The sequence below is a fragment of the Maniola jurtina genome, chromosome 3 (assembly GCF_905333055.1).
Source record: "Maniola jurtina chromosome 3, ilManJurt1.1, whole genome shotgun sequence".
NCBI lineage: Eukaryota > Metazoa > Arthropoda > Insecta > Lepidoptera > Nymphalidae > Maniola > Maniola jurtina.
Genome location: NC_060031.1, coordinates 10,831,165 through 10,857,114, shown reverse-complemented (window position 1 = coordinate 10,857,114; position 25,950 = coordinate 10,831,165). Strand labels below are relative to the sequence as shown.

General features: G+C 37.0%; 1 protein-coding gene across 2 annotated transcripts in view; it reads left to right on the top strand.

Moving 5' to 3' along the window:
* LOC123880801 (ecdysone receptor) overlaps positions 1-25,950 on the top strand; it is a 319,231-nt gene that overhangs the window by 87,402 nt on the left and 205,879 nt on the right. Inside the window, exon 1 of one of the 2 annotated variants that reach the window (XM_045929118.1) lies at positions 3,178-3,617. The exons of the other annotated variant lie outside the window; for it this stretch is intronic. The gene's annotated coding sequence lies outside the window, so the exon portion shown is untranslated. Of the gene's footprint in view, positions 1-3,177; positions 3,618-25,950 lie in introns of those variants that run through there. 2 annotated transcript variants of the gene reach the window in all.

Genomic DNA, 25,950 nt, shown 5'->3' with positions numbered 1-25,950 from the left:
ATTAGATGAATATGTGAGATATCAAAACAATTTCATGCTCGTTAAAGAAAGGGAACATAAAATGTCCACACTGATCCGAACATCAGTGTATGACGTTAATTAGACGACTTGGAACTTCACGCCATGCACACGCGCTTACAGCTGCAAGTTTTGCATGCATTCTTATTTTAGCATAATTACGTTTGTTACTTTAAAATGACATATCGCTAAAAATAACATACTTAATCAATCATACATGGTTGTATGCTTGTTTTTATCACACGACAAACATTGAAAAGTTCATGAAAATGGAATTTCATGCACCGCAATTTCTTTCTATTAAGTTTCTTCTAACTCTTCACCATCATGAAGCTACTACTAAGCACGGGTCACTTCTCAGAATGAGAAGGGCCATAGTGCGGATTGGCAGACTTGACATACGTTCTAGAAAATTACGGAAAACTCTCAGGCACGCAAGTTTCCTCAGGATATTTCCCTTCACCGAAAAGGCAAGCAAGCAAGTCATATAAAATTTAGTTCTTTATCTTCCCAATAGGATGCCGACATCTTGCTTTTTCTACTATAATAATTAAACTTTCAATATCTGTAGCTTATAATACGTCTTGGCAAACCCATTAATTAATTTTAAAATAGCTAGCTGCTACACGTTGCCTCGGAAAACCATATAATTCCGATTCAGACATAATCTAGTAATAATATATTTATCTAAGTTGTTATCAACGGATAGCAAAATGGGCAGAGCGTTTTTTAAAATTGCAATGTTTATCGCGTCATTTCAAGTCCTCTCAATGCTCGCTTGACTTTTCCCCTAAGTGTTTCTGGCAATGATCCGGGCGCCGGCGGATGTGCAGATTGGCATCCCGGGCGACCACCTCGGACGAACAAACGCAACGTTGTTTAGACGACACTATGTCCGACTGTGTCCTGTTTAGAATAATTGCAACACGTTTTCAGAAACGCTTTGTTGCAATAAAAGCGAATAGAAAGCTTTAGTGTCGATTATCTTCTATAACGTTATAATATTTGAAATAACATTGCAAACATAACCGAGAACTTAAATCTAAATATTATTTATACAATTTATAACACCCCCGACAAGTGAAGGTTACAGTAACTAGAAAAGAGCTGATAACTTTCAAACGGCTGAACTGAATCTGTGTATCTGTCTGTGGCAGCGTAGCTCCTAAACGAATGAACCGATTTTAATTTAGTTTTTTTGTTTAAAAGTTGGCTTGATCGAGAGCGTTCTTAGCTATAATCGAAGAAAATCGGTTCAACCGTTTGAAAGTTATCAGCTCTTTTCTAGTTTTCTTATAGAGGTTTTTGTGTTGGGGGTTTTTTAAATTTTGAGTTATTAGAGGTTTTAGTGTCGGGGGTTTTTCTAATTTTTAATTTAATTTTTATCTTATTGAAGAAGCAAAAGATTATTTGCTTTGTGCCTTTAGTATTTATTTTCAGTCTTGTTTAATTAAAGTCTCATTATTTAGGATGTCGCATTCACGTCAATTTAGCAAGGAAAAGCTGATTGTTTGGACGTTTTGTTAATTAAGATTCGCAGTCGCTCAATATGAAAATAATTTGTTGTTTCCCAAGCTTGATGTGGCGTGACGCTCGTGGCACTCCGTATCTTTTTTCATATGCCATTTTGAATGTCACTCTAACTACTATAATCCAAAAATAAAGGTGTATTTTAGCAACTCAAAGCAAAATTTTGCAAATTCTTGAGACAAAATATGTTGTGTGTCAATTATAGTTCGGGACAGTTTTTGATCTCGAGAGAGATATATGGATACAAGTTTGGTAATAAAATGTGACTGCTAAGGTGAAGGTCCATTTTGATGTAAATCATTTTGTCTTTCTTCGGAAAATTATTTTTATTCGTATTGTGGCTTTTTGGATTTAACGATACCAACAGTTTCATATAATTTCTATCAACCCTTTTTTTCTACTTTGTGCGTTATATCTATTAATTTTGCTTTCCAAATAAATAAAACGTTAAAGTTCAGCAGTCTGACCCAAGCGCTAGACAGAAACTTGGCGAAGTTTTTTTGATAAAAGTTAATAAGATGGTTCTTTTGCGTTGTCTTAGTACTCTGTAGCAAACAAGACCTGCCTGATCTATTAAAATTTTCCCTGTCACAATTTCTAATTTGTAGAGTCATATTCCAAGTTCATATAAATCAATATGTTCAAGTGGATACTTTAATTTTAAGTTAGATTAAACCAAATGTGTTCTAATATTTCGGATCGGTCTTTACTGTGTTTTATCATCAGCTCTTTTATCGTCATCATCTTGAGATGTAATTGTTTTTGAGCAAACATCAAAGGGAGTGTGCGAGAGTTGTGCAATGCAATTTCAATAGTTGATGACGTGATCAAATTATCTCATTCAAGATTCTAGTGAGATTTTAGTGAGCGCAGTGCGTGACGGCGTCGTACGTGCTCTGACAACCTTGAGCGTGTTTCGCATAATAGTCGAGTGGATACGCGGCTAGCTCTCGACGCTCAGCGCTGACGCCCTCACTACGCCTGCTATTATTAAACGAGTTCATTGGAACATCTATTTGCGCAATTTGTAGCATCGCACCTAAAGCATTCCGATGACCTTACTCTGCCTCCGCGCGTGCATTCATCGGTTGTTACTTTGTTTTTACGTTTTTGGAATGAAAAGTGACGATTCAGTCTTCTGTTCCATGATTTCTTCTTTTAATCAAGAAACTGACTCCGAACTCTATATTATGATCGTATCTTCGGATCTGTTACCAAATTTAATTTAAATGAAGTGCTTTTGAAGCCAACAAAACTTGTTAACTTTGAGGCAAGGAGGCGCCAGTGCATTGCGCATGCGCTATGTTTTTTTTACACGCACTGTTCATTCACTGCGCAACGGATTAAAGAATTCTTCCAACGAGATGTCGCACAGTACACCTCGTTTTGGTAAATATTCAATCTACTGGTCCGCGTCGCTTCGACGGACATCAAGATTTTAAAGTCAAATTGGGAATGAAATTTTAAAATATTATCGGTAAATGCGTTCGGCTGAGCGGAGCGGCGGAGTGGCGGAGTGGCGGAGCAGCGCCGCGGCGGAGACGAGAGGGCGGCGAGGCTCCGCGCCTCCCGGCGGCCGGCGAGTGTGCGCGAGTGCGCGTGTGGTGGTGAAGCGAGCCTCGAGCGGCGCGCCCCGTCAGTCGGCGGCAGCGAGTCACGCGCGTCGTCTCGTTCAGCTCTCTCCGCACTGTCGCTGCACTTCTGCCCGCACACCTGCTATCGTTCAGGCTTCGTCGGCTCTCACGCTCTCGAGCGTGGAGGTCGCTTCGACCTCGCGGCGCGGTTTCGGTTCTCGGCGATTTCACCTCGCGTCGCAACCCCGACACCCGCGTACTCCACTGCAGCGCTCGTCGCGGTGCTCGAAGCGCGTTGTGCTGGTGCAAGCTGTGACTCCGGCGGACCTGACGCCGCTCGCTGTGACAGTGAAATCGTGATTTTGCCTATTGGTGCGGATGTGCAGTGATGGATAAATGAGACACGAGCGCGAGTGAACGCGCGAAACGACGAGTCCTCTCTTTCTGGTGGGGTGCGAAAGCGGATCGTCAAAATTGAGCCCAAACTGTATCTAGGTTGGTATTATTCGATCAGGAAAGCCGGTGCGGTGAGAGCGCTGGCTTCTGGCAGAGCGTTCGCTGAATATTTATAGCCTGCAAGTAGGAAAGTGTCGTCGGTTGGTCGAAGGCGGCCGGGCCCGCACCTCGTGGCACGGCTCGGCGAGCCCGTATGCCGGTATGCTCAGCTGATCTGTTGTCCCACAAAACATTTATTTCGTCACAGTCGACGAAGCGGCTAACTATATGCCGTGACATTTGATTGATGTATTTAGTTCATTGCTTGTGTAACGCTTAATAATTTTAAAGTCTGCTTGTCTAATTAATGATGCCCATCCAACGTAGCTTTCCAAAACTCTACTTTCTTATGATGATAGATTAAAGTAGTACCTACCCATGAAAGTACTTAAAAGTTTGAGGGCGCCAACACAATGAAGATTGGATAACCTATTTCAAATGTCTGTCATAGGCGGCACTGATAACGCTGTTGCGGCGTTAATTTGCTCTTTAATTGGAACTACAGACACAACTAGAGATATAACTAAATAGTACTTCTAACTTCTTTGTGTCTATTATGTATTTGCTTTTAGACGCGAAATTAAAAAAGAACACCTAGCGATAAACCTATACCTGTACAGCTACCTTCACATTTTCAGTTACGTTTAAATTTCAAAATCCTTTAAATTGATACTTGAAACCGATAACTGGTTAAAATTTCTTGTTGATTTTGCCTTCTACTTTATTTCTGCTAATTTGCATAACCTCATTTATGCATGCGCTATACCTACATGTACGGAAAGGAATTATAAAAACGTTGATGTTGCTTCACTTGGGATAGGAGCCTACTTTCAATTTGTCATTTTTTCTTGGTATTACATACTTATATCTATGTATGGATAAAAATTACCTTCAAAGCTACTTATTTGATAGTTGATAGTTCATAGCTGACTCAGGTCAACAACATGCAACTGTAAACAGCTTAACGTTAGCTGCTGCGCAAATTGAATTAGATTCCCTCAAGTCCAATAAACTAGTATTAGAAATAATGCCTTCATTGCATAACAGGTTCGCTATGTTCATATTCATCCCTTTATTTCCTTTATCTCGATCTGGAAGAAACAGTATTTTAAAATTTCTGACTTGTAACGTTTCAATGTCATGAATAGCACTAGAATTTACATAGTTTGAACGAAATAATTAAAAAAACATTAAATATCATAATTTATAAATTAAGTTTTTTCTAAAATTTTAGCTGCTAATCCTAATGTAATGTCTGCTCCAAGGATTTTGACCTCTTTATTTAAATAACTATACATTTTAGTAACAAAAACAGTATGCAAAGCACAGCAGCTACTTATACTTGCTAATTAGTAGTTAAAATATAAAAAAGCCGTCTACATCTACGCTTAACCACTTGTCTACATTTGATAAAATATCTGGTTTACAATATTTTTATATGGTTTTTCTGCTCAGGTAAATATCTTTTTACTATTAATATTAAAGTTTGAAGCATGTAAAATAATATTTTTAATTACTACTTACATACTATTATTATTCCACAGTTTGTTACTTTTTGTGCTTGCAATGTTTTTCTAAATTAGCTACGCAAATGTTTTGGCTTTTACTTTCAAACGTATATGTACGCAACAAATATTCATATGCGGTTTTGTACTAGTCTCAGTCAACGATACTTTCACCACTAGCAAAAGGTAGATAACTACTTGAGTAATATTATCTATTATAATATACTTAATAGTGTTTCTCACTTTTAAAATATTTGTGCAATAGAAAGGTCTCTATCATTCAATACAAAAAATTACAACATAACAATTTGCATTTCGATTCTTGGGATTAATTATAAATGACTTATTAAAAATGTTTTGCAACCCAAATACAAGACAATAACATTAATATAAAATCTCCAGCTGTTCAGTTAAATTTCATGAAAGAAAATACATGGTTATAAATAAGACCTAAACCACTTAACTGTAGGTGACGAAATACGGAGGAACAACCAAAGCGAATACACAATATGCCTACATCAAAGTAAATTCTGTATGGCAATTACTATAGATCGAGCTTTTACTCTGATATCTTAACCTTTTACTATTGCTTAAACCAGCGATAGAAAAGCCTAACCCTAAGGTTTTAGCATGTAAAGAAACCCGTCCGCTAGGTACTTTTAGTTTCTACACCCAAGCCGTAATAAGAACCTGAATCACTTATGGCTATGGTTTTAATCAGTAGAGCAAGCATAAATAAATCTTGCATTTATGTATCACGCTTGAAAATCTACTTTGTTGAAAAATACATCTTGTACATCCTAAAATGCTGAGGAACAATAAGATTCTTGTTTACGCAAGAACGAGTGACAAACTTATATATTACTATATCAATGCATTATTTAGAGAAACTTCAGAAGAAGATCCTGCCTTTTATGAGATACCTAATACCACTAATCAACACCAAATACACAAATAAACGACTAAATAAGTAGAAAAAAAATCTAAGGGCAAAAGCAATATTAGCACTAAGAAAACTGTGACTGCAATGTAAAAGTTATGCGAAAGATGCCTCTTTTAAAGAATAATAAAATATGAATTCTATTTTGCTGTTTTGTCTAGATGGGATGAGTTTTAAAAAAATATCACGATACAGGAAGTAGTCACCAACCGTTACTAATAGAAAACAGAGATCAATAAAAACGTTTCCGTAAACATTGCAGATCTGAAAAGATCGCGAAAACTAGAAAAGGTTATTTTGAAAAACCGGAAAAGACTAGCAACTGTATGGCAGTAGAAATTTCAAAAACCCTTTTCTCCGTGTCGCAATTTCTAAGGAATGCGGCTGGGCGTGACAACTTTGTACTTGCTCACCATTGACGGACTCACAACGAGCTCAGTTGCCGTTTTCTTACATTTAAGTGGTAAATTATAATGAATGCAATGATATAACCATTGGTTTTGAACCAAAAATGTTATTTATCGGCATTAAAATTAATGCGCACAGTAAGTATATTAACCCTGAGGCAGTCTTTAAAATTCATAGCACGCGGAAATATTTTAAAGATACTTGTACCATATTTATACTAATACAATATTATAAAGCGGTAAAGTTTGTAAGTTTGATTGTTGGAAATAATCTCTGGAACTAATTAACCGATTTTGGGAATAATTCACTAATAGCTACTATTTTCCTGAGTGACTTTTTATTTTCAAAAAAATTGGAGATCCCTACAAAAATTGTATATTCGCTATCCGTTCGAAGCCGGAGCAGATTGTTACTTTTTAATAATAATACGATTAACAAGGAATTTTTTAAGCCATTGCTGGTCAATGGTTTATGAAGATTGAAATCTCTTGAAGAAAACTTGTAGCTCTATAGGAGTTCCAATATTGGCCCTGTCATTTTAATCAAGGAATGTGGTTATTTTGTGGAAGACATGACACTTGGAACAATTTAGTCTATATGAATTGTACCTGCCATATACCACTATCAGTCTAACTTATCTATCGTATCTTAATAAATTATCATAAGTATATTCTTCTTCTTTCTTTCTTTCTTTCTTTCCTTTAATCACGAAACCGTACGAACTACGACAAGAAGGTTGTATCTTTATTCCCCTATTAAGAGATCCAATCATAGACAAACAACATACCATTAATATTTAATAATAGAATACATGATAGCCATTCAATTATGCATCAAATGTCGGCAATCAAAGAATTTACGACTAAGATTATATCTTTCGTTAGTAAGTAAATGGAATAACGATTAAATCGCGAAACTGACGAAATGTTTAAATCTTACATGAACTATTATTCATCTATTGTTGGTTTATTTGAACACGTCTTAAAGCAACGAAATTTTTTCTGGTAATGATCATCCATTAAATTGAGTGTTTTTCGTAAATCACACTTTACATCAGAAATTATATTTTTGACAACCGAGAAGATATCTCTGTGACCAGTTCATATTAGTTATCACGTTGGCCGTGATTCAAAGAATAGAAAAAATGTGCCAATTTTTAGAATCAGGACAAGGTTATGCCCTCGTTTTGCATATGGCGATCATCGAGTATGTGAGTAAATCCGTCAACCTCTTGTAACTTGATACTGGAAAACGCCATAGAAAAAATTTGTTGTTGGCATCTTAATTTGAAAACCTTTGCTTAATTACAGTTATCAACGTTACTTGATTTGTGGTTGTGTTCCGCTTTGATTGCTATTACGCCTTCAATATTAATAAGCTTGCCTTTTTCATCTAGCACTTTGAAAATTACCTTTGTAATATCACATAGTTATATTTTTCATCGCTATCATCATCAATATAATATCTCATAATAAACTCTACGACTCCAGTAATAATAAAATTTGTGTTTTTGATGTCACCTATATTAATTATTACCAATTGGTTCAAATTGTAAACACAATCAAGAATTGCATAATAAACAACGCGTTTATTTTGGGTGCTATTCTATAATGTACCAATTTCAACTCAATACACGTTTAACATTATACTATACCTACTACTTTGACTTTAATAGTCTGTACTTTGGACTATTGTACGCGTGTCGATCACGTTTATTAGAACAAAGGCAGCAGCTCCAGATACTTATTTGTCGTTATACATACTTATCTCTAAAATATCTAAGAATTTTCAAGGTTAGTCAAAAAAGCTGCAAACATTTTCTTCATTAGCACCAATGGCTTTATGAGTCCGATCAACGTCAAATGACGTAAGCGAGCGCGTTAATTTCCTCCTCTGATTTGGTATTCAATCAAAACCGGTTGTCCTTTCGAGAACGTAGAGTAGGTATCTACTTGCGAACAAGCTTAATTCTAAATCTCAAGTGTATTGCACCAACATTCATTATCACTTTAGGCGTCATGTCGGTTGTTCGTTGCTTGTGTCAACAGAGATTGCAGGTGCCTTAGTGCGCGCGGTCATTCACCCTGGCTGTCACCGATATTTGGCTACCATACACACCCATATCGTTTATAAGAAGATAACGGTCTCGGGCCGAACGTTGCCGGTCCGGGAACCGGGACGCGTCGTGATGACGAATTTTGACTGTCTAGCCAGTAGGACAATAACTGTAGAACTAGCTAACTGTAACGCTTACCACCATTTATTTGACACCACATCCGGGAGAATTTCGGCTTTCTGAAAATCATGTAGAGATCATTTGTTTTTCCAAGATCAAATTATGTGACTACCCCTTGTCGGTCTGCAAGATGAAAGAGCAGACATATTTACAGATTTGATTACACATTTGATTAGTATGAAATAGTAAGTATGGAAAACAATATATTCGTCGCAGAGTGTTTGTGTATTTGATGGAATTATCTATTTTCACTTACAGCCATTTTACAGCATTCTGAATCCAATTGAGTTGAAACTTTGTGCAGTTGTTGTTGGCAGTTGTGTGAAGGTTTCTGATACCATCAACGTACAAGACGGTGCGCATATCAACGTTGCAACGCATGTCGGGCATTATTTTGCGAAAAATAATTATTTTTAAAATTAAGTCTTGTTTATGCTCCCAACATTACCTACTCACATATTAATATTATGTAAGTAGGTAACTTAAACTCACTTTTTACCTTTTATTTACCAAACCACTCGTAATTTATAGATAAGATCTTCAGATAAAAGACTGGTCCAAGTATTTATTTTGTGAACAAGTTCCGCTGACCTAATAATAAAATGCAAACGTACCTACTAACACTACAACTAAAATATTCTAGTGCTTACTTTGCGATATAATAACCCGTAAAATATTCTTCTAACTTACGTCATTTTGCCAACTTTCAACATTTTCCCAGAAAGTTTTTGAAAATGGTGCATACGCCTATTATATTCTTTAGCTTAAAATCTGTTGCTTCCAGAGAAAAGTCTTTGAAAAATTAGAAATTGTGTAAATAATTTCACTCGTAAATATAAGTAAGGTATATATTTGTAACTAACTAACTAAAGTAATTGACTATTTCATCGATTCGATCAGTTTTAAACGTGGACTAACCGGTAGTGCAGGTTTTGAGTTGGTTCCAGTGTGCTTGCGACAAATGTTCACTCTGGTTGGTTTGATATTACATGAAAACTACAATCAGTTTGCCGTTCCCTAATTATATGGAAATTTTACGGTCACATCGCCGACATGCGAATTTATTGAGTTTGATTGATTTGAGGTTCCTTAACGCAACCTATTAAGGTTTAATTTTTAATGGAAATATCAAGTATGCTTTCGGTAGTAGGACTTTAAGTTTACGAATACCCTCGAATACCCTAATCTTCTGAAGATCATTTCTACTTAAGTACAAATGCAGTAATGTTACGCCTCGGTATGCAATTTTTCTGCAATGAGGATGGTATCTGAAGAAGCGACCGGCTGAACCTACAAGGCTGGTTTTACAGTGACGCTTACCGTCCGCGCGGGTGGTAAGCGCGGTGGCCGAATTGCCGTCAGCGCGGGCCATCCGCGCGACTACGTAACGATCCAAGAGACGCAAAGCTCGTGGCCCGCGACGCTTACCAACCGCGCTGGCGAAAGCGTCACTGTAAAACCACACCAAGATGGTGTAGTGTACCTATTGTTACATATTATTGTAACTTTATATGATTTGAAAACAGTAGTTGCTGAGATTTTTGCTTTTCTCAGTAGAATTTTCATTTCAAACCGGCGCGCGCGGTGGTAGAGCCACAGACGTAGTAGCATAAAAGGCACTAGTTGTCCTACATGAAATTTAAAAAAAAATATTGATTTGAATCAGACCAATACCACCAGTTCCCTTACCCAGTTCACAAAAACTTGGACCACTAACACACAGGACTGAGGCTGACATCTATAGAGTGGACTTTAACTTAAGTGTCAATTAAGTAAAACGAGGAACGAGATAGATATTTTATGTCAGCGATGTCGCTGTCTCGTTTTGACAGTGACTTATGTCTAAACCAAGTCCGAGTTCGCTAGATCTCAGCCTAACACAATCAGTTCCCTTACCCCGCTCACAAAAACTGGGGCCACTAGCACGCGGCCACTCTCACGGGGTTGATCTAAAGAGCGTGCCTTGATTTAAGTGCCAGTTAAGTAAAACGAGATAGATATAATTTTATGTCAGCGATGTCGCTGTCTCGTTTTGACAGTGTCTTAAGTCTGAGCTGAGTCCAAGTTCACTGTATAGATCTCAGCCTAACACAATCAGTTCCCTTACCCTGCTCACAAAAACTGGGGCCACTAGCACGCGGCCACTCTCACGGGGTTGATCTAAAGAGCGTGCCTTGATTTAAGTGCCAGTTAAGTAAAACGAGATAGATATAATTTTATGTCAGCGATGTCGCTGTCTCGTTTTGACAGTGTCTTAAGTCTGAGCTGAGTCCAAGTTCACTGTATAGATCTCAGCCTAACACAATCAGTTCCCTTACCCTGCTCACAAAAACTGGGGCCACTAGCACGCGGCCACTCTCACGGGGTTGATCTAAAGAGCGTGCCTTGATTTAAGTGCCAGTTAAGTAAAACGAGATAGATATAATTTTATGTCAGCGATGTCGCTGTCTCGTTTTGACAGTGTCTTAAGTCTGAGCTGAGTCCAAGTTCACTGTATAGATCTCAGCCTAACACAATCAGTTCCCTTACCCTGCTCACAAAAACTGGGGCCACTAGCACGCGGTCACTCACACGGGGTTAAGATCCGGGCCCGCCGGTAAAAAACCGGGCGCGCGTCCAGACCTTACACGAGCGGGATACAAAAGTGGGACACCGTGCGAGTTATTTCGGTGCCCGAATTGGGGCAGCCCGTTAACATCGGGGTTGCCGCGCCGCGACGATAAAATCCTATAGTTAAATATAATATTCGTGTGGGCGATTTTATCATTTTGATAACACTATTGCGAGGGTGATGGAGACATCAATATTAGTATTTAATTCAGAAAAGGAATTTAATGTCTAAATCTGTTTATTTTGAGGAAAGTTAAGTAAGACGCGCCTAAACCACCACTCTTTTGAGAAAAAAATGTCTTTTCTCGAATCAACAGAATCAGGGCAGCCTGGCTGAATCGGGGCGATAAAAAGAAATAGGTACTTAAATATTATTGTTAAGTACATACTTATTATATTATTCAGTGGGCGATTTTTTATAGCAGTATTACAGGGACGATATTATAGAAGCAATCATAAAGCTTAGGTTATCAATAATTTACTATGAGAAAAATAATCCTATCAACTATGAGTAGGTACATAATATTATAATTATTTGAATGGACGATATTTTAAACTGATATTAATAACAATATACAGGCAGCGATAGTCTCACCTAGTTGTTATTACTTGATACTAGATATGTACTTAAAATAAGAAAAAAAAACTATCAGTTATTTTTATTTTCTCTTAACTATTTTTCTCCGGTGTCCAAACTTAAAAAGGCCGTTAATATCAGGGCTTCCGAAATAATTAAGTAAATAAATACAATAATATATTTGAGTGGCCGAATTTTTTATTAGATAACACGATTGCGTGGGCGATAGGGACGCCCAATTTATAAGTTACGCTTACGCACTAATTTATTTCAATATCTTTTATAAAGTTGACTGTCAAAACAATTGTACCTAGTTAAATTGTCTATAATAGATTTTCTTTTAAATAAGAAATTCTTCATTTAAAATTCATGATTTCTTTTATTTGCGAGAAATATACTAGGTTATATTTTTTTAAGAAACATACCTACGTACATATCGTGCGTATGTAGGTAATAGTCGTTCGTCATCTGGTTTGTCGAGTGTCTTGCAAAACGCGGGCGCAAGTAACTTGAGTGCAAAAACACATTCATTTAAGACTTTCATTATAAATGTATTACTAGCTTTTTCCCGAGACTTCGTCTGCGTCGATTTACGTTTCTCAAAGATTGCATTGGATTTTTTTTTAATCCTTCATTAGTGTACCTTTAGGGTATTCAACGAATGTGTCCTCCAAATTTTCAAACCTCTAACTCCGGCTGTTCGTTGTCTGTCAGTAAGTTAGTCACGGTACTTTCTTATATGTAGGTTCTTCTTACCTATAGATTTATATGTACTGTATGTGAATAATAATAAAACTTGATACTTTATCTACTTTCTAGTTTCTATAAACATATTATTTTTATCAAACACTGTTTAAATTCTGTGAGAAAGAGGTTAACCGTCTAATTTAACTCGGATAGCTTTTGGAGAGCTTAGAGATGTTTTCACATCCAAAATCCCTCCGTGCCTGAAGACCAAAGTCTTTGAAATTGCGTGTTGCCAGTGATGGACATACGGATCCGAGACATGGCCGCATAAAGAATCTCAGAGTCACTATAAGCGGGCGATAGAGAAAGCTATGATCGGAGTTTCTCTAAGTATGTGATTAAATCAGAAATAAGGAATACCAAACCAAAATAACGAACATAGTTCATTGGGCTGTGAACTTGTGAAGATAAATTGGTAATGGGCACATTATTAGTTCGAAGAAAAAATGACGTTGGGTTACCAAGGTGCTGGAATGGCGACTTCGCACCGGAAAAAGTGTTGAGTCTCTCCACTAGGGCGATCAAACGAATCGAAGGGAGCCGCAGGATTCAAACGGAGCAAGATCTTGGAAGCCCGTACAAGAGACATTTGTCCAACTGTGGACCTCTGTCGGTTGATGATGACATTATTTTTAAAACCTACACAATTACAAAACATAATATACATAATTATCAGACATCCTGGCAATTACAATAAAATTGCGTCACTATCCGGAAGGACTAAAACTAATGCTTGATTGACGGCCTCAGTGTCTAGACAGTAAATATACTCAGGTCTAATACAATTCAGTATATCAACGAATTATACATCTAACATCTCCAAGGTCTTGACTGATTTACAGTTTCTTCTTGAATGAATCTTGCGTGGAAACAACCGATTTAACTTTCAGTTACCTACAAAATAATGCAGTAAATTGTTACATTGACAATATTGTACCTAGCTTTTTATGATTTGAAAATAATAACTGATGAGTTGTTAACTGGCTCTTTTCAGTAGAATTTGCTTCCTGAATCGTGGTGGTAGAGTCCCGGACGTGTCATAAAAGACATTAAATAAGTAGTTGTCCTACTTACCAATGCTCTCATTTCATTTGAAGATCGCTGTATTTGAATCACACTGTTGTCAAAATATAATATGATGACACATAGTTAAGAACAAAATCCTTTACAAATTAGCTTTTGTATTCAGTTCAAATACAGAACCTGACAAATTTATTCATGACTTTTTTCTTGTCGCTGAATAAATTGTTTTTTGCCTAGATAACTGGTTGCGACTTTTTATGCATAGAATATTATGATAATTTGATTATCAAACCACAGCAGTGGTTCCGAATCAACCCATTATAGATATGAATTACACCGTGTTATTACAGGTAATTTCGATTTAAACAATCGAGTACGAAGACAATTTGAGGAAGAGAAAAAACATCGTCCCACGTTTCGGAATTGTAATTAGGTTTAACAGGATAGTGGATAATTTATGGACTATCCATCGTTGATGTGTTTGTTAATTTAAGTAATTCCAAGTTGAAAAAAGTATTAAATTATAAGGTAGTGTTACTGGTAACGAAAAAGTCGATAACCGACGCACTCGAACACACTTTCAAATCACGCCGTCTCAGGTCCGTCCCAATGCATTCCACAAGTCGCTCACCCACAGCAGCGGACCGGTCTTCGAGCATTGTACGAAACTTTACTAAACGCACAAGTTGTGTAGCCAGTTACTTGGTTTACGAGTGGAACTGGTCGTGAGGCAATTTGTATTAGTAGGCTTATACGAAGTGAGGTGCGGTCTCAAGGTGAATCGCCGCGGTCAACACACGCTCGATTCGATCGAATGCATAGACCAAACATCGCCGCGTGCTCTATCTATGAATATGTAATACACAGGCCACAGCCTTACCTTAAATTTTTGCTCACGACCTTAACTATTGTTTTGGTTTAGGGTCTTTGGACAATGGAACTACATAAATCGCATCACTAATTTACTATAAACGAGGAGTTGACGAACAAAACTGTATACTTACTTAAGTAATTATGCTTCTGCTTTAATTTTTCTTTTTCTTTAATCCAGATATTTTGAGATTTATCCTGGCGCTTACGTGAAAGGAGGCCCGAACTCAAATTAAATGGGACAAGGGCTTGAGAAAGAAGAGAAGGAAACTGGAAAAGATTCCGGATGTTTTAGTGGGACAAATCAAAATTGCCTAAACTGTTCTAAAACTGCGTCCAAAGTTCGTTTATGATCCTTTTGTAAAACTTTATTCTGTGCAATCACATTGTTTTGATCGTCAGCTCCTCAGTTTTAATTCAAGCTATGGTATCATATATTTCAGTGTCTACACGGTAAAGTAGCTAAATTTAAATCCGTTGAGGCTATTAGATTTAATGACCCATAGTTATGACATGCCGGAATTGACATCGTCTAAGCAATTTACTTCATTAGGTCCCACGTTGTGAATTGAAGGTGACGATAAAAACAAGTCGGCATAAAGTACCTACCTAATAACGATATTGCAGAGGCACTCCGGAACTCAGAAAATCTTAAAAAAATCTCAGTCAGTGAGACTTATAACTACGCAATAACTACGATTAACTGTAGCAATTACCTATAATAGTTACTAATTTTTATTGAGTACTACTAATAATGGTAGTATTCATTAAAAATTAAAAATGTATAATTTGGAGTTTAAATAAAATTAACATTAACATCAGCATTCCAAGCACTATTACTTTACATAATTACATGTCGGTGACGTGACCTTGAAGTTTTTACCCATCCCAAAATCACCCAACGCGCCTGACGAAGTTTTCACTTCAAGAAGTATTTTTACTCCTTTGATACTCAATATTCGTAGCCAACTGATTTATGAGATCAAGCTAAATTAGTACCTACCGACTCATTTTATTTGTTAGTTTAAACAAACTTAATATTCGGGTTAAAGATCCCATTAATAAACATTTTTTGTAGATCGGTAACCGTGACTTCGTTATACAAGCTCTGATTCAGCTATAAAAAATAGTGTGAAAAACACCACAACAGCGCGTGGGCTTGGAATCTCAACACCCATAAAAATTATATTTGCTTTAGGAGCCGGAACTACGTGAAGAAATTCTTGATTGGATTTCTCATAATTTCTCTAAACTTAATCACTTCTCCATACAGAAAATTTAGATTGAAAAATATTGAATGTATTTTCTTCTGAATCTTTGAAAGGATCTCTCTGTAATATGCCAGACCTTTAAACCATAACGCAAATGGTGTGTGTGTAATAGTAAGACTTATAGACAATCCCAAACTAACCAGGTCGTTGAAAAGGTTAGACTCTAGTCACACGGAGACGTAAGCTTTATTTTCGTCTTCTACCGCCTTTGTAACTGGGAGTGTTCTGATAAGTTGCTTAACCTTCCCTCCTTTTTCGACACCACACCGTAAGCAATTTTATCTTCACCACCTGGGTGCCATGGTGCACTTAGGTCACCCATTTTCTGTCCATGCACATGCAAACTATGGGACCAACTCCATTCGGCGGTGTTCCCGCTTTTCAACACTGGCTACTCAAAAGGCGGATCAACAAATTCCTGAAAAGCCAGCAACGCATTGGTGGTTCCTCTGTATTCTATTGCTGCAAATGCACATGAGCGGCGGTAATCACATCATTAGATCAGGCGACCCGCCTGCTCGATTAAAGACCTCTACTCTACCTAAGAATTTAAAATTATAGTAGAGAGGACTCGACCTTGACGACTCGACTTCAGTAGTTTCATAGCTTGGTATTATATGTCGCAAACAATTACACTTTAGAATTTTTTGAATTAAACAGTACCTAGTGGTGACTGCTTTATGCCATTCGACCCGGCCCGTTCCAAACCAGTTCGCAAAGGGTAAATTTGAAAAGTTCTACTTAGGCGGTGTTACAATAATTTTGCTCGCACGTGCAGGCTTGTCAACACGAATAAGCACTAAAGCTAAGCTTTTGTATAAGTGCCGGCATTTGATTTTTTAGCTCATTTTAAATCTAACCCTAAAGATCGATGTCAATGGAGCGGGCACAATGGGGCCCACGGCCGTTGACCGAGATAAAAAACGAGAAAGAGGAACTGGTGTTTAGAAATTTGAGAACTCGTGATCCGTATTTGCGCGGTGCCTTTTGCTCTTTTCAGCGCTAAGCGGAGAATTAACTTTATTAATAAACCATACAATGCCCGCGACTTCGTCCACGTGGACTTAGGTTTTGGAAATCTAATGGGAACTTTTTGATTTTCCGGTATAAAAAGTCCGTCTCCAGAATGCACAGATCACCAATCTGTGCTGGGATGCAAGCTGTAGATGTGCCCGCCAAATTGCTTTTACGGATGGGCTGTGAAAAGATAACAAACACAATCGCATTTTATAATATCAGTATGGATGTAACATGAAATTTGTGTGGAATTTTACAGAACAGTCATTACATAGAAGATGACTGAGGATGAGTAGTCATTCAGTTGGATATTATTTGGTTCTCATAATTCAAAGACATCTCAGACTTCGACTACCAAATCAAAAGGGCGTCGGCCACTAGAACTAGATCACATGTAGAGATGCCCTAGATAGATTAATCTCATTGCACTGTACACGTGCGAGACTATGTCATAATGTGGCTAGGTAATCAACGACAAGATATTATAATTTTGATACCATGCCAAAACTACTTTGCGAAATTGAAAAATATGAAATAGAGATAAAGACGGATAAACAACTAATTAAAACTTGAATTTACCTAATAAAACATATTATTTAACCTTACTGAGTTAGTCATATTATCTATGTTTGTTTTCAAGTTTAAGGTTATAGTAACTGAGTCGTATAATAAACACCAAAAATTTTCCTCATCCTGAATCAGCGCTCTCTTATCAATCGAGTCAACGAACTTCACTTCAACTAAGGGCCATTGCACACGCAATGTAGGTAATAGCGTATTATATCAAAAACTGATTTAATAAGTAGGTGAAATTTGGTACAGTGATAGCTGGCATAGTCGAAATATACAGGTTACATTGCAAAAAAATCAAAGAGTGCCCACAAGATTTCAAAAAACCGAAATCCTCGCGGTATCATCAATAAATCACGGGTATCATCTAGTCATAACATTTCGGATTTTAATCTAATTATTTATTAAAGTAAGAGACTCCAAAAAATACGTGAATCAGAGAAATCGAGGACAATTATTTACAGTTTCCGGGATACCTCCGGAGAAGCTATTTCGTCGTCCTTAGATATCAAAATGGAAATTGACAAGGTCAAGAATATCAGCAATTTAATTTTTTATGACGCCTCTAAATTGCAGCAATTAGTGTGTAGTAAAGTAGCACGTTATACGATTACGGGTAATTTGACGCTTTTTATAAGGTTTTTGATTTTATCTACAGTCAATTGTCCTTATTTTTCCCAATGGTTGTATATGACAGATTGCTTAGCCCTAATTCGAACGAGCGTCAAAAAAGCGTTGAGTTAAAACCCGGCGTTACGCTGAAAATACAAATGCGCGTTAAAATAGCGTTGACGTGTGAACAGATAGGTATTTGGGAATGCATTTGTTCTATTTGAACGCTTTTTTAACGGACGTTAAAAAAGCTCTCGTGCGAATGAGGCCTTACACGTGCATTAAAATTAGCCACAAGGAACCGCAGTATAGTAGCAGTTTCACGACAGTAGTGTGAATGCAACTCTGCAAACAATCTGCTTTGGCAACAATTCATGACTAGGTAGGTACAGCACGCGGTAAAATGTTGTAAACTTTGAACACCTTTGGATAGATTTTTTATCCTCTTATTTATTTATATTGTACTCGATGATACCCGCAACTTCGTGGCCTTAGGTTATTCAAATCCCGTGGAAACTCTTTGGTTTTCCAGGGCAAAAAGAAGCCTACATTCGTTCCCGGGATGCAAACTATTTTTGTACCTTTTGTCAAAATTGGTTGAATGGATGGGCTGCGGACAGACAGACAGACAGATAAACAGGTCACTCTTTCACATTAATATCAGTATGGCCGTGAAATAATTTTCCTTTTTGAATTTTAGATCTCTCAATTTGATATGTGCCAAATTTCGCGGCCTCTGTTCGCTTCTAACATGTTCAATAACGAGTGATGCATCCATCACAGACAGACACTGTCACGCCCAAAATACTCGCGGGCATGTTAGCGACACGGCCTGCCTAATTTTTTTTAATTAACGACGCGAATAACTAACGAGGCAGAATTGCTGCGACGGACCGCAATCCACGCTTTTTAATTGTTATGCACACACAGATTCTTCAGAACAGGGAACATTTCCCGTATACCCATTTATTATCTCTATGGTTCTGACGAGCTTTTTCATCTTTTGGAGTGCGTTTAGTGATCATTATAGGACAGTTTTTTCCATAATCGGCCTCCTTGCGTGCATTGCTGGATATAGGGCTTTCCGAGAGTGTGCCGCATCACGCAGCCCTCTGCCTTACATAATATGCTCCCAAATCCCGTCAGCTTATATTGGTCCAGTTGGCTAAGGATCTTTTGATGCTGGGCTTGCTAGTACGCAGTCAAGACAGAACTCATCTGCCGCCCTAAGGCATCTGCCCTAGGCCCCAGCGACCACTAGTTCTGGGATAGATAAGACCACCCACTGCCACTTCAGCTTGCTAACCCTATTAAAGAATCAATTTCTACCCCTACCAATTTTTCTCTGCAAAAAAAATTATAAAGGTATGAAATGAATTCAAAAAAATCAAAAAGTTTACGCGTTTCCATCTAGACTGCATGAGACTGCATCATTATATGCCATCAGGTGAAAATATCAAGCATGAAACCAGTCCCCAATAAAAAGTCTTACAACCTTAGCGTTCATTTCACATTCCTCGGACTGGATTGCTCACAAATATAATGTAGAGACATTCTTATACGTCGAAATATCGATGTACATTAATCCGATACCCGATCGAAATTCAAGGGACTTGCATTCCTATTCTATACATACATATATTATATTGCTTTCAAATAAATTATAACAATTTTGCTGCATGTGCATTTTAACTAATAGGTACTTAGCGAGAGAGATCCGACCAATCAGAGGGGACACCGATCGACACACTCTGTTAAACAACTTATTGCCTGTCTAGGTCTCTATAGTTTTCAAAATATGCAGATGCCCAGGCTACAGCATAGGTCAAATTGCGCAAGCGCATTGACAATGGGTGATGTAGTCGTTTAGCCGGCCTACTTGTCCATTGTAGCGGCAGATGTGAAATCCGGCCAAGGTGATTGTAGATTATGGCTTATAAATCGGGAGCCATTCAATATGCCATATTTTTAATGGCCTATTCAAATCATAGACACTTATAGTGGTCCATTTATAATATTTGTAAAGCCTAAAGGGTATCAAGATCGGCGCTGTTTTTAACTAGTTTCAAAATATGTTTCCAAGTCTAAACACTTTCTCATACAATACAGCAAATTATATGATACTAAACCATTACAGGTAAATGCCTCATGTTATTGTAAAAAAAAACGCATTAGAATTGCTAAAAGGTAGACTTTTAGTAAAAAGGTAGAGTCACTATTTTAAGTTAGAAAAATATTTAAATAAGTAGGTACATACAGCTAGCAAACGTAAAACCCGGTCAAGTACGATTCGGAATTGCAAACGAATGGTTCCGTATGATACAAGAAATTATATTTTTTAATTTTTTTTGTGACTGACCACAAATTCAAGGTTTTCGGATTTTTCCCTTGTGCTATAAGACATTGCTACCTGTCAAATATGAGTCTAGGTCGATGGGAAGTACCTTATAAGGTTTTGATTCCCTTGACGGGTCTTGACAGACATGACAGACAGACAGACGAGGGTTCCTTTTAATCTCTGGTGATACCGAACCCTAAAAAACTGGATTGTTATTATGTAACTTGGAAACAAAACAGGTTATTTTAATGTTGCGGTTTTATCCTTTTTTGTCAACTGGTGAATTAATTGTTCTGAAATAATATTTTATACTTATCTGACAAACGTTTAGAAATATAGTCTGCGGAGATAAATGTTTTTAGTGTGTAATAAATTAACTTAGTTGATATTGCTGATTTATTATACTAAAAATGCCATTAACATTTTTGAAACGAATATTAATTTTATCCTTATGAAATAAGCAAATCGGCTTCTTTATACGACAGGCAGGTATTAGGAGGTATTTACGTAGTATCAAATAGAATAGATAAATGGGTGCCTTATTGCGAAATTCCTTCACAATAATTATACATTATATCTAGGTAGGTATAGGCTGTGATATAGGTATGCCTCGATTTAAGACTCTTTTTTTCAAGCCAGTGTAACAAAAATATTGTAAGTTGAATAGTTTTTATATGCAATTTATTTGCAAGTAAGTTTATTTGCAATTTTCCGTGCTAAAAAAATCTGTGATCGTCAAAATTCACAGTTGGGACTTGGGTCATATCTTGTGGATCTATTATCCCCAAATAAAATTCCCGGTAAACAAACTTCTTCTAGGTTTTAACTTACTATTATAAGCTATTAATGAAACGTAGGCTATATTCACTTCATAGGTATGTAAAATACATATATTATAGTCCAACACAAACAAAAGTAATATTATATTAGGTACTTATTCTATTCTATACTTTAAAAAATACAAAACTACTGTATAAGCAGTCGGAAGTAGAACAGACACGTGTAAAAATCCATCTTAGCAACCGACTGGATACAGTAGACATCGGACCATCGATCGCCAGGCGGCCGCCCGCCCTCGTTACAGCTAAAAATACTAAAACTCGATTAAACTTATATCCATCGCATACATTACTCGCTGCGAAAACCACGAACGGCAGAAACACTAACAAAACCAGCCTTGGAAAACTTAATAGCGACTATGAATAAAGCCTACGTCGGCGTTACATAACACCGTTCGGTCACTATTCTCTATACGCCACATCAACAATGTTGCACACTGGCACACATACACACACAAGAGCATTCCTTCGCGTGACTGAATATATTTTCACACACACATATACACGTTTCGCTGTGTGCAGCGGAAACACTTTTTTTAATACATAAGGAGAAAATGCTTATAAACCATGGGAATTTGCTTTTTAGGTGTATTTTGTTATTTGATATCTTTACACGGTTGCATGAACTACGGTCGGCATAATATAATGTATCACAGAGGGTTGAGTTTCATAAAAATATGACATACAAGTAGATATGTAACATAGTATATGTTAGGTACAATATTTTACGTGAAATATAGGATTCGATTTGGCGTAGCATCCGTGTAGATAAAGTTGTAGGTCAGTGAAAGTCATGCTGTGGCATCTACTTTACCATCTTATACCTATCTAGTACCTAGAGGCGCAATATTTTTGCATACTATATAATATTTAACTTAACATGGGTTGGCATGAACATTTTCTTCGGGATCATCTAAATTCTAAGCATACCAAGACACCATGATGGTAAGTGGTAATAGCGACTCAACGTGTTAATAAATATTTCTAAAAAATGTCATCTTACTTTTTTTTTGCTAGCCACAAATTCACGCTTTTCGGATTTTTCCTTTTGGACTCGTGCTATAGGAATAATTGCTACCTGCCTTTCATGATTCTAGGTCAATGGGAATTCTAATAGATTCTGATTCCCTCGACGGGTCTTGACATCAGTGATCATAAGGATTCCGTTTTTCTGGAGATATACGGAACCCTAAAAACACGGCGCTTTAGTATAAGTTTGCAATAAATAGAAACTTTCTATAGGTAATTCTGTCAGCGAGTGTATAATGCCCCTAATTAGAGCCACGCAATGTGTTCCCCTATTCCATGGAATCAAGAATAGATTTCTAGGAATTCATATAGATGGTTCGAAGAAATATGCGGGAACTTAACTTTGTAATAGAATCTACTGATGTGCCAACTGCCAACATGTCTGATGTCGACGAGTTGCAACCTGTACTAGAACTTTTAATTAAACAAAGCATTTTGAAATTAGCTGAGTCAAATTCGTATAAATGGTTCCTAGAAATATACGGAAACTTAACTTTGTAATGGAGTCAGCAGATGTGCCAACTGCCAACGTGTCTAATGTCGATGAGTTGCAATCTATAGAGAATTTTGATTATGCAAAGCATTTTGAAATTAGCTAATGTAAAATTAGAAAATAGTGATGCGATTATTTTAAGTTATAGTGATGTGATATAGATCAGTTGATTGTCAATGAATCAATGAAACAGTTCCTACTTCTTTCAGACTTTCTGCATATGCACTAGGCAGTAATATTTCTTCAGTTGTACCTATCTGCTGCATTCCTTTATTAAGTAATTTAGATTGCAATTTTGACCAAGATGGCGCTGGCGGGTCTGCCTAATTGAATTATTTGGCCAATGTATTCTGAATCAATTTTACAAGATTGTAATTGAAGATTGTGTACTTTTTAATTTTTTTGATTAACATGGCGTCGATTTTAAATTTTTCGTTAGATATTTGTTGTTATAGCCACAATAGAAGTACAAACCTATAAAAATTCAACTCTTTACTCATTACGGTTTGTGACATAGGTACAGCCCGCTGACAGACGGTCGGACAGCGGACGCTTTGTAATAGGGTTCTGTTGGCATCTTTCGAGTAGGGAACCCTAAAACAGTGTGGCAAATCTGCACGACACGTCTCCACCACATAAATAACTACGAATTGCTACCGAGCGACCAAAGTTTGAGTTGGAAGACGTGAAAATTGGCAAGTTTACAGATCTATGCCACAAGTAGGAAGTTATTGATTTGGGGTGTAGAGGAAGCGGCGCGGGCGAGGGGCGCGGGGCTGGTTGCGGCAGAGGCGCGGCTAGCCGTTTGGGCGGGCGGTGCGTACCGCGTGCGCCCGGGGTCAAGGGCGGGCCCATTCAACTCGGAACACGTGCCCAAAGTAAATATAGTACTCGTACCACCCATTACGTTACCCGTTCCTGCCGTAATACTCGCTAAATTAAATCATCGGCCCCCTCCACTCCACTAATTTTTCGAGTTTGACTTTTGGGTGTTGGTTTTAGTTTGAAAAAGAAAAGAAAAGTCTCCTTTCCTTTTGCTTTTCTAGTTTTTAGGGTTCCGTACCTCAAAAGGAGTAAAGGAACCCTTATAGGATACTTCGTTGTCTGTCTGTCTGTCCGTCTGTTGTGTCTATCAAGAAAACCAATAGAGTACTTCCCGTTGACCTAGAATCATGAAATTTAGCAGGTAGGTAGTAGGTCTTATAGCACAAGTAAAGGAAAAAATCTGAATATTATGAATTTGTAGTTACATCACAAAAATAAAATTTGTTCATGGACAAATAAGTAATTATTAGTATTTTCAGTTTTCAAAGTAAAATAACTATACCAAGTGGAATATCTATAAAAAGTCTTTATCTACACTTTCTAAAACAGATTTTTATTTATTTTTGATTTATCGTGCAAAATATCGAAAAAAATATCCGAGTACGGAACCCTCGGTGCGCGAGTCTGACTCGGACTTGGCTGGTTTTTGTTTATTAGACACTAGACCAGCAAGTAGATTTAAATAAAGATCAAACTCAGGTAAACGAACTGTACTCAACAATTCATTCTTATAATAACGTTCGCGTACATGTCTGCTACAAGGTTTACTGAGATCTATTTTGTTTATTTTGCAATACTGCAGCTTGGATCTGAATGTTCTTACACTAACATCTACTGCACATTGTATTTTATCCAGTACAATTAAAGAACAACAGTTAGTAGCTCGTTTCGGTTTTGTATTACAGACTACAGTTTTGTTTCATCTATGACTTGCATTTCATTGATTACATTATCGTTTGTTTTTTTTTTCTCGTCTGGCTTTATACATGACATACACGCGGCGCCCCTTTAGAGCGCTTCCCAATCAGTTCCACCACCAATAAACACCAGCAGAACACAAAAACCAGCCACTTCTAACAAAAAAACACTCCAAAAAGTCACAACACGCGCGCCAGCAAACGCCACCACAGACGAAGTCCATTAGAAATCTCATTTGTTAATTCATGACTACATGCAACTTAGATCAAAATGTTCTACAAAAACTACAATAATAATTATGGTCCGTGAAATAGTATTTAAAATTTTATATGCACAAATTAGGTATCTATTTCATTATGCTTGGGATCATGATTTCATTCTCCTATATCCTGGAAATATCAATACAGTTTTATCATTCTTGAACATTTTGGACTCTGGAAATGAGCAGCAAGAATTGGAGATCACTATTTTCCTTTATAAACCAAAAGAACCATGATTAGAAATTACATCATCTTGGATTTGATTCCGCAACTATTGTCTGGTTTTTGAGTAATTTCTGACTTCAGCTATCTTCAGCAATGTCTGAATTTACTGTAGCTTACTAACAAGTCACCCAGGTCGTCAAGGGCTATTCGAAATTGACATAAACTTTTGATTTTTGGATATAAAATTGTATTCCATTGATATTAATATTTATATAATATACATAACAGCGCTAATTTGAAATTTTTTACTTTTGCTGTTTCAAACAGTCGAGAATCCTAAAGGTTATCGACAGTTTTATCAACAAAGATCTAAGGAGAATTAATAAAGCTTTGCAGCTATTGGGTTTCTATAAGCGTGTTGACAATTGCCTGAAAATTGAGATAAAATTTACAGTAGGTAAGTAGGTACTCGTATTTCGAAACATGCTCGAGAATTTCGCTCCTATTCTATAAATTGAGATCTTCATTATTAGACGCAAACAGAACTTTAGGAATTTAATACTGAACAATTTTGATCAAACAAGTCGTGTTTACTTTGAGATTTTGATTGGAAAAATACGAAACAATTACTTATCTTTCTTATAACTTTAAGGTAGATGTAAGGCTTACTAAAAATACTAAACTAAATTGCATATACCTACCTAGGTAGAATTAAAATTGTGCACCCCATCTATGCGGAACTGTACTGCCTAGCCCGCAGAGCAATTTTAATTCTCGCGAATTTTACTCGCGTGATTTATTTTCCGCGTATTTACGAAATTTCACCTGCCCGCACTACGAATGCGGTGAGCACTATGCAAGTCCATTCTGCACAAAATATTCACGCGAATTTAATACCCCAATATGTATGAAATCACAGACTGTTTTCCGCGCGAGTTTTAAATCGCAGTGCGGGCATCTCTTTATGGTTGCAAGTGTTACAGAATTGGAAGTTGTTACACTTAAGGAAGTTTTTCATTTGAAAAAGTTAAAAGATTACACGATTTACAATAGAGCTAATGTTACAATTTATATGAACCA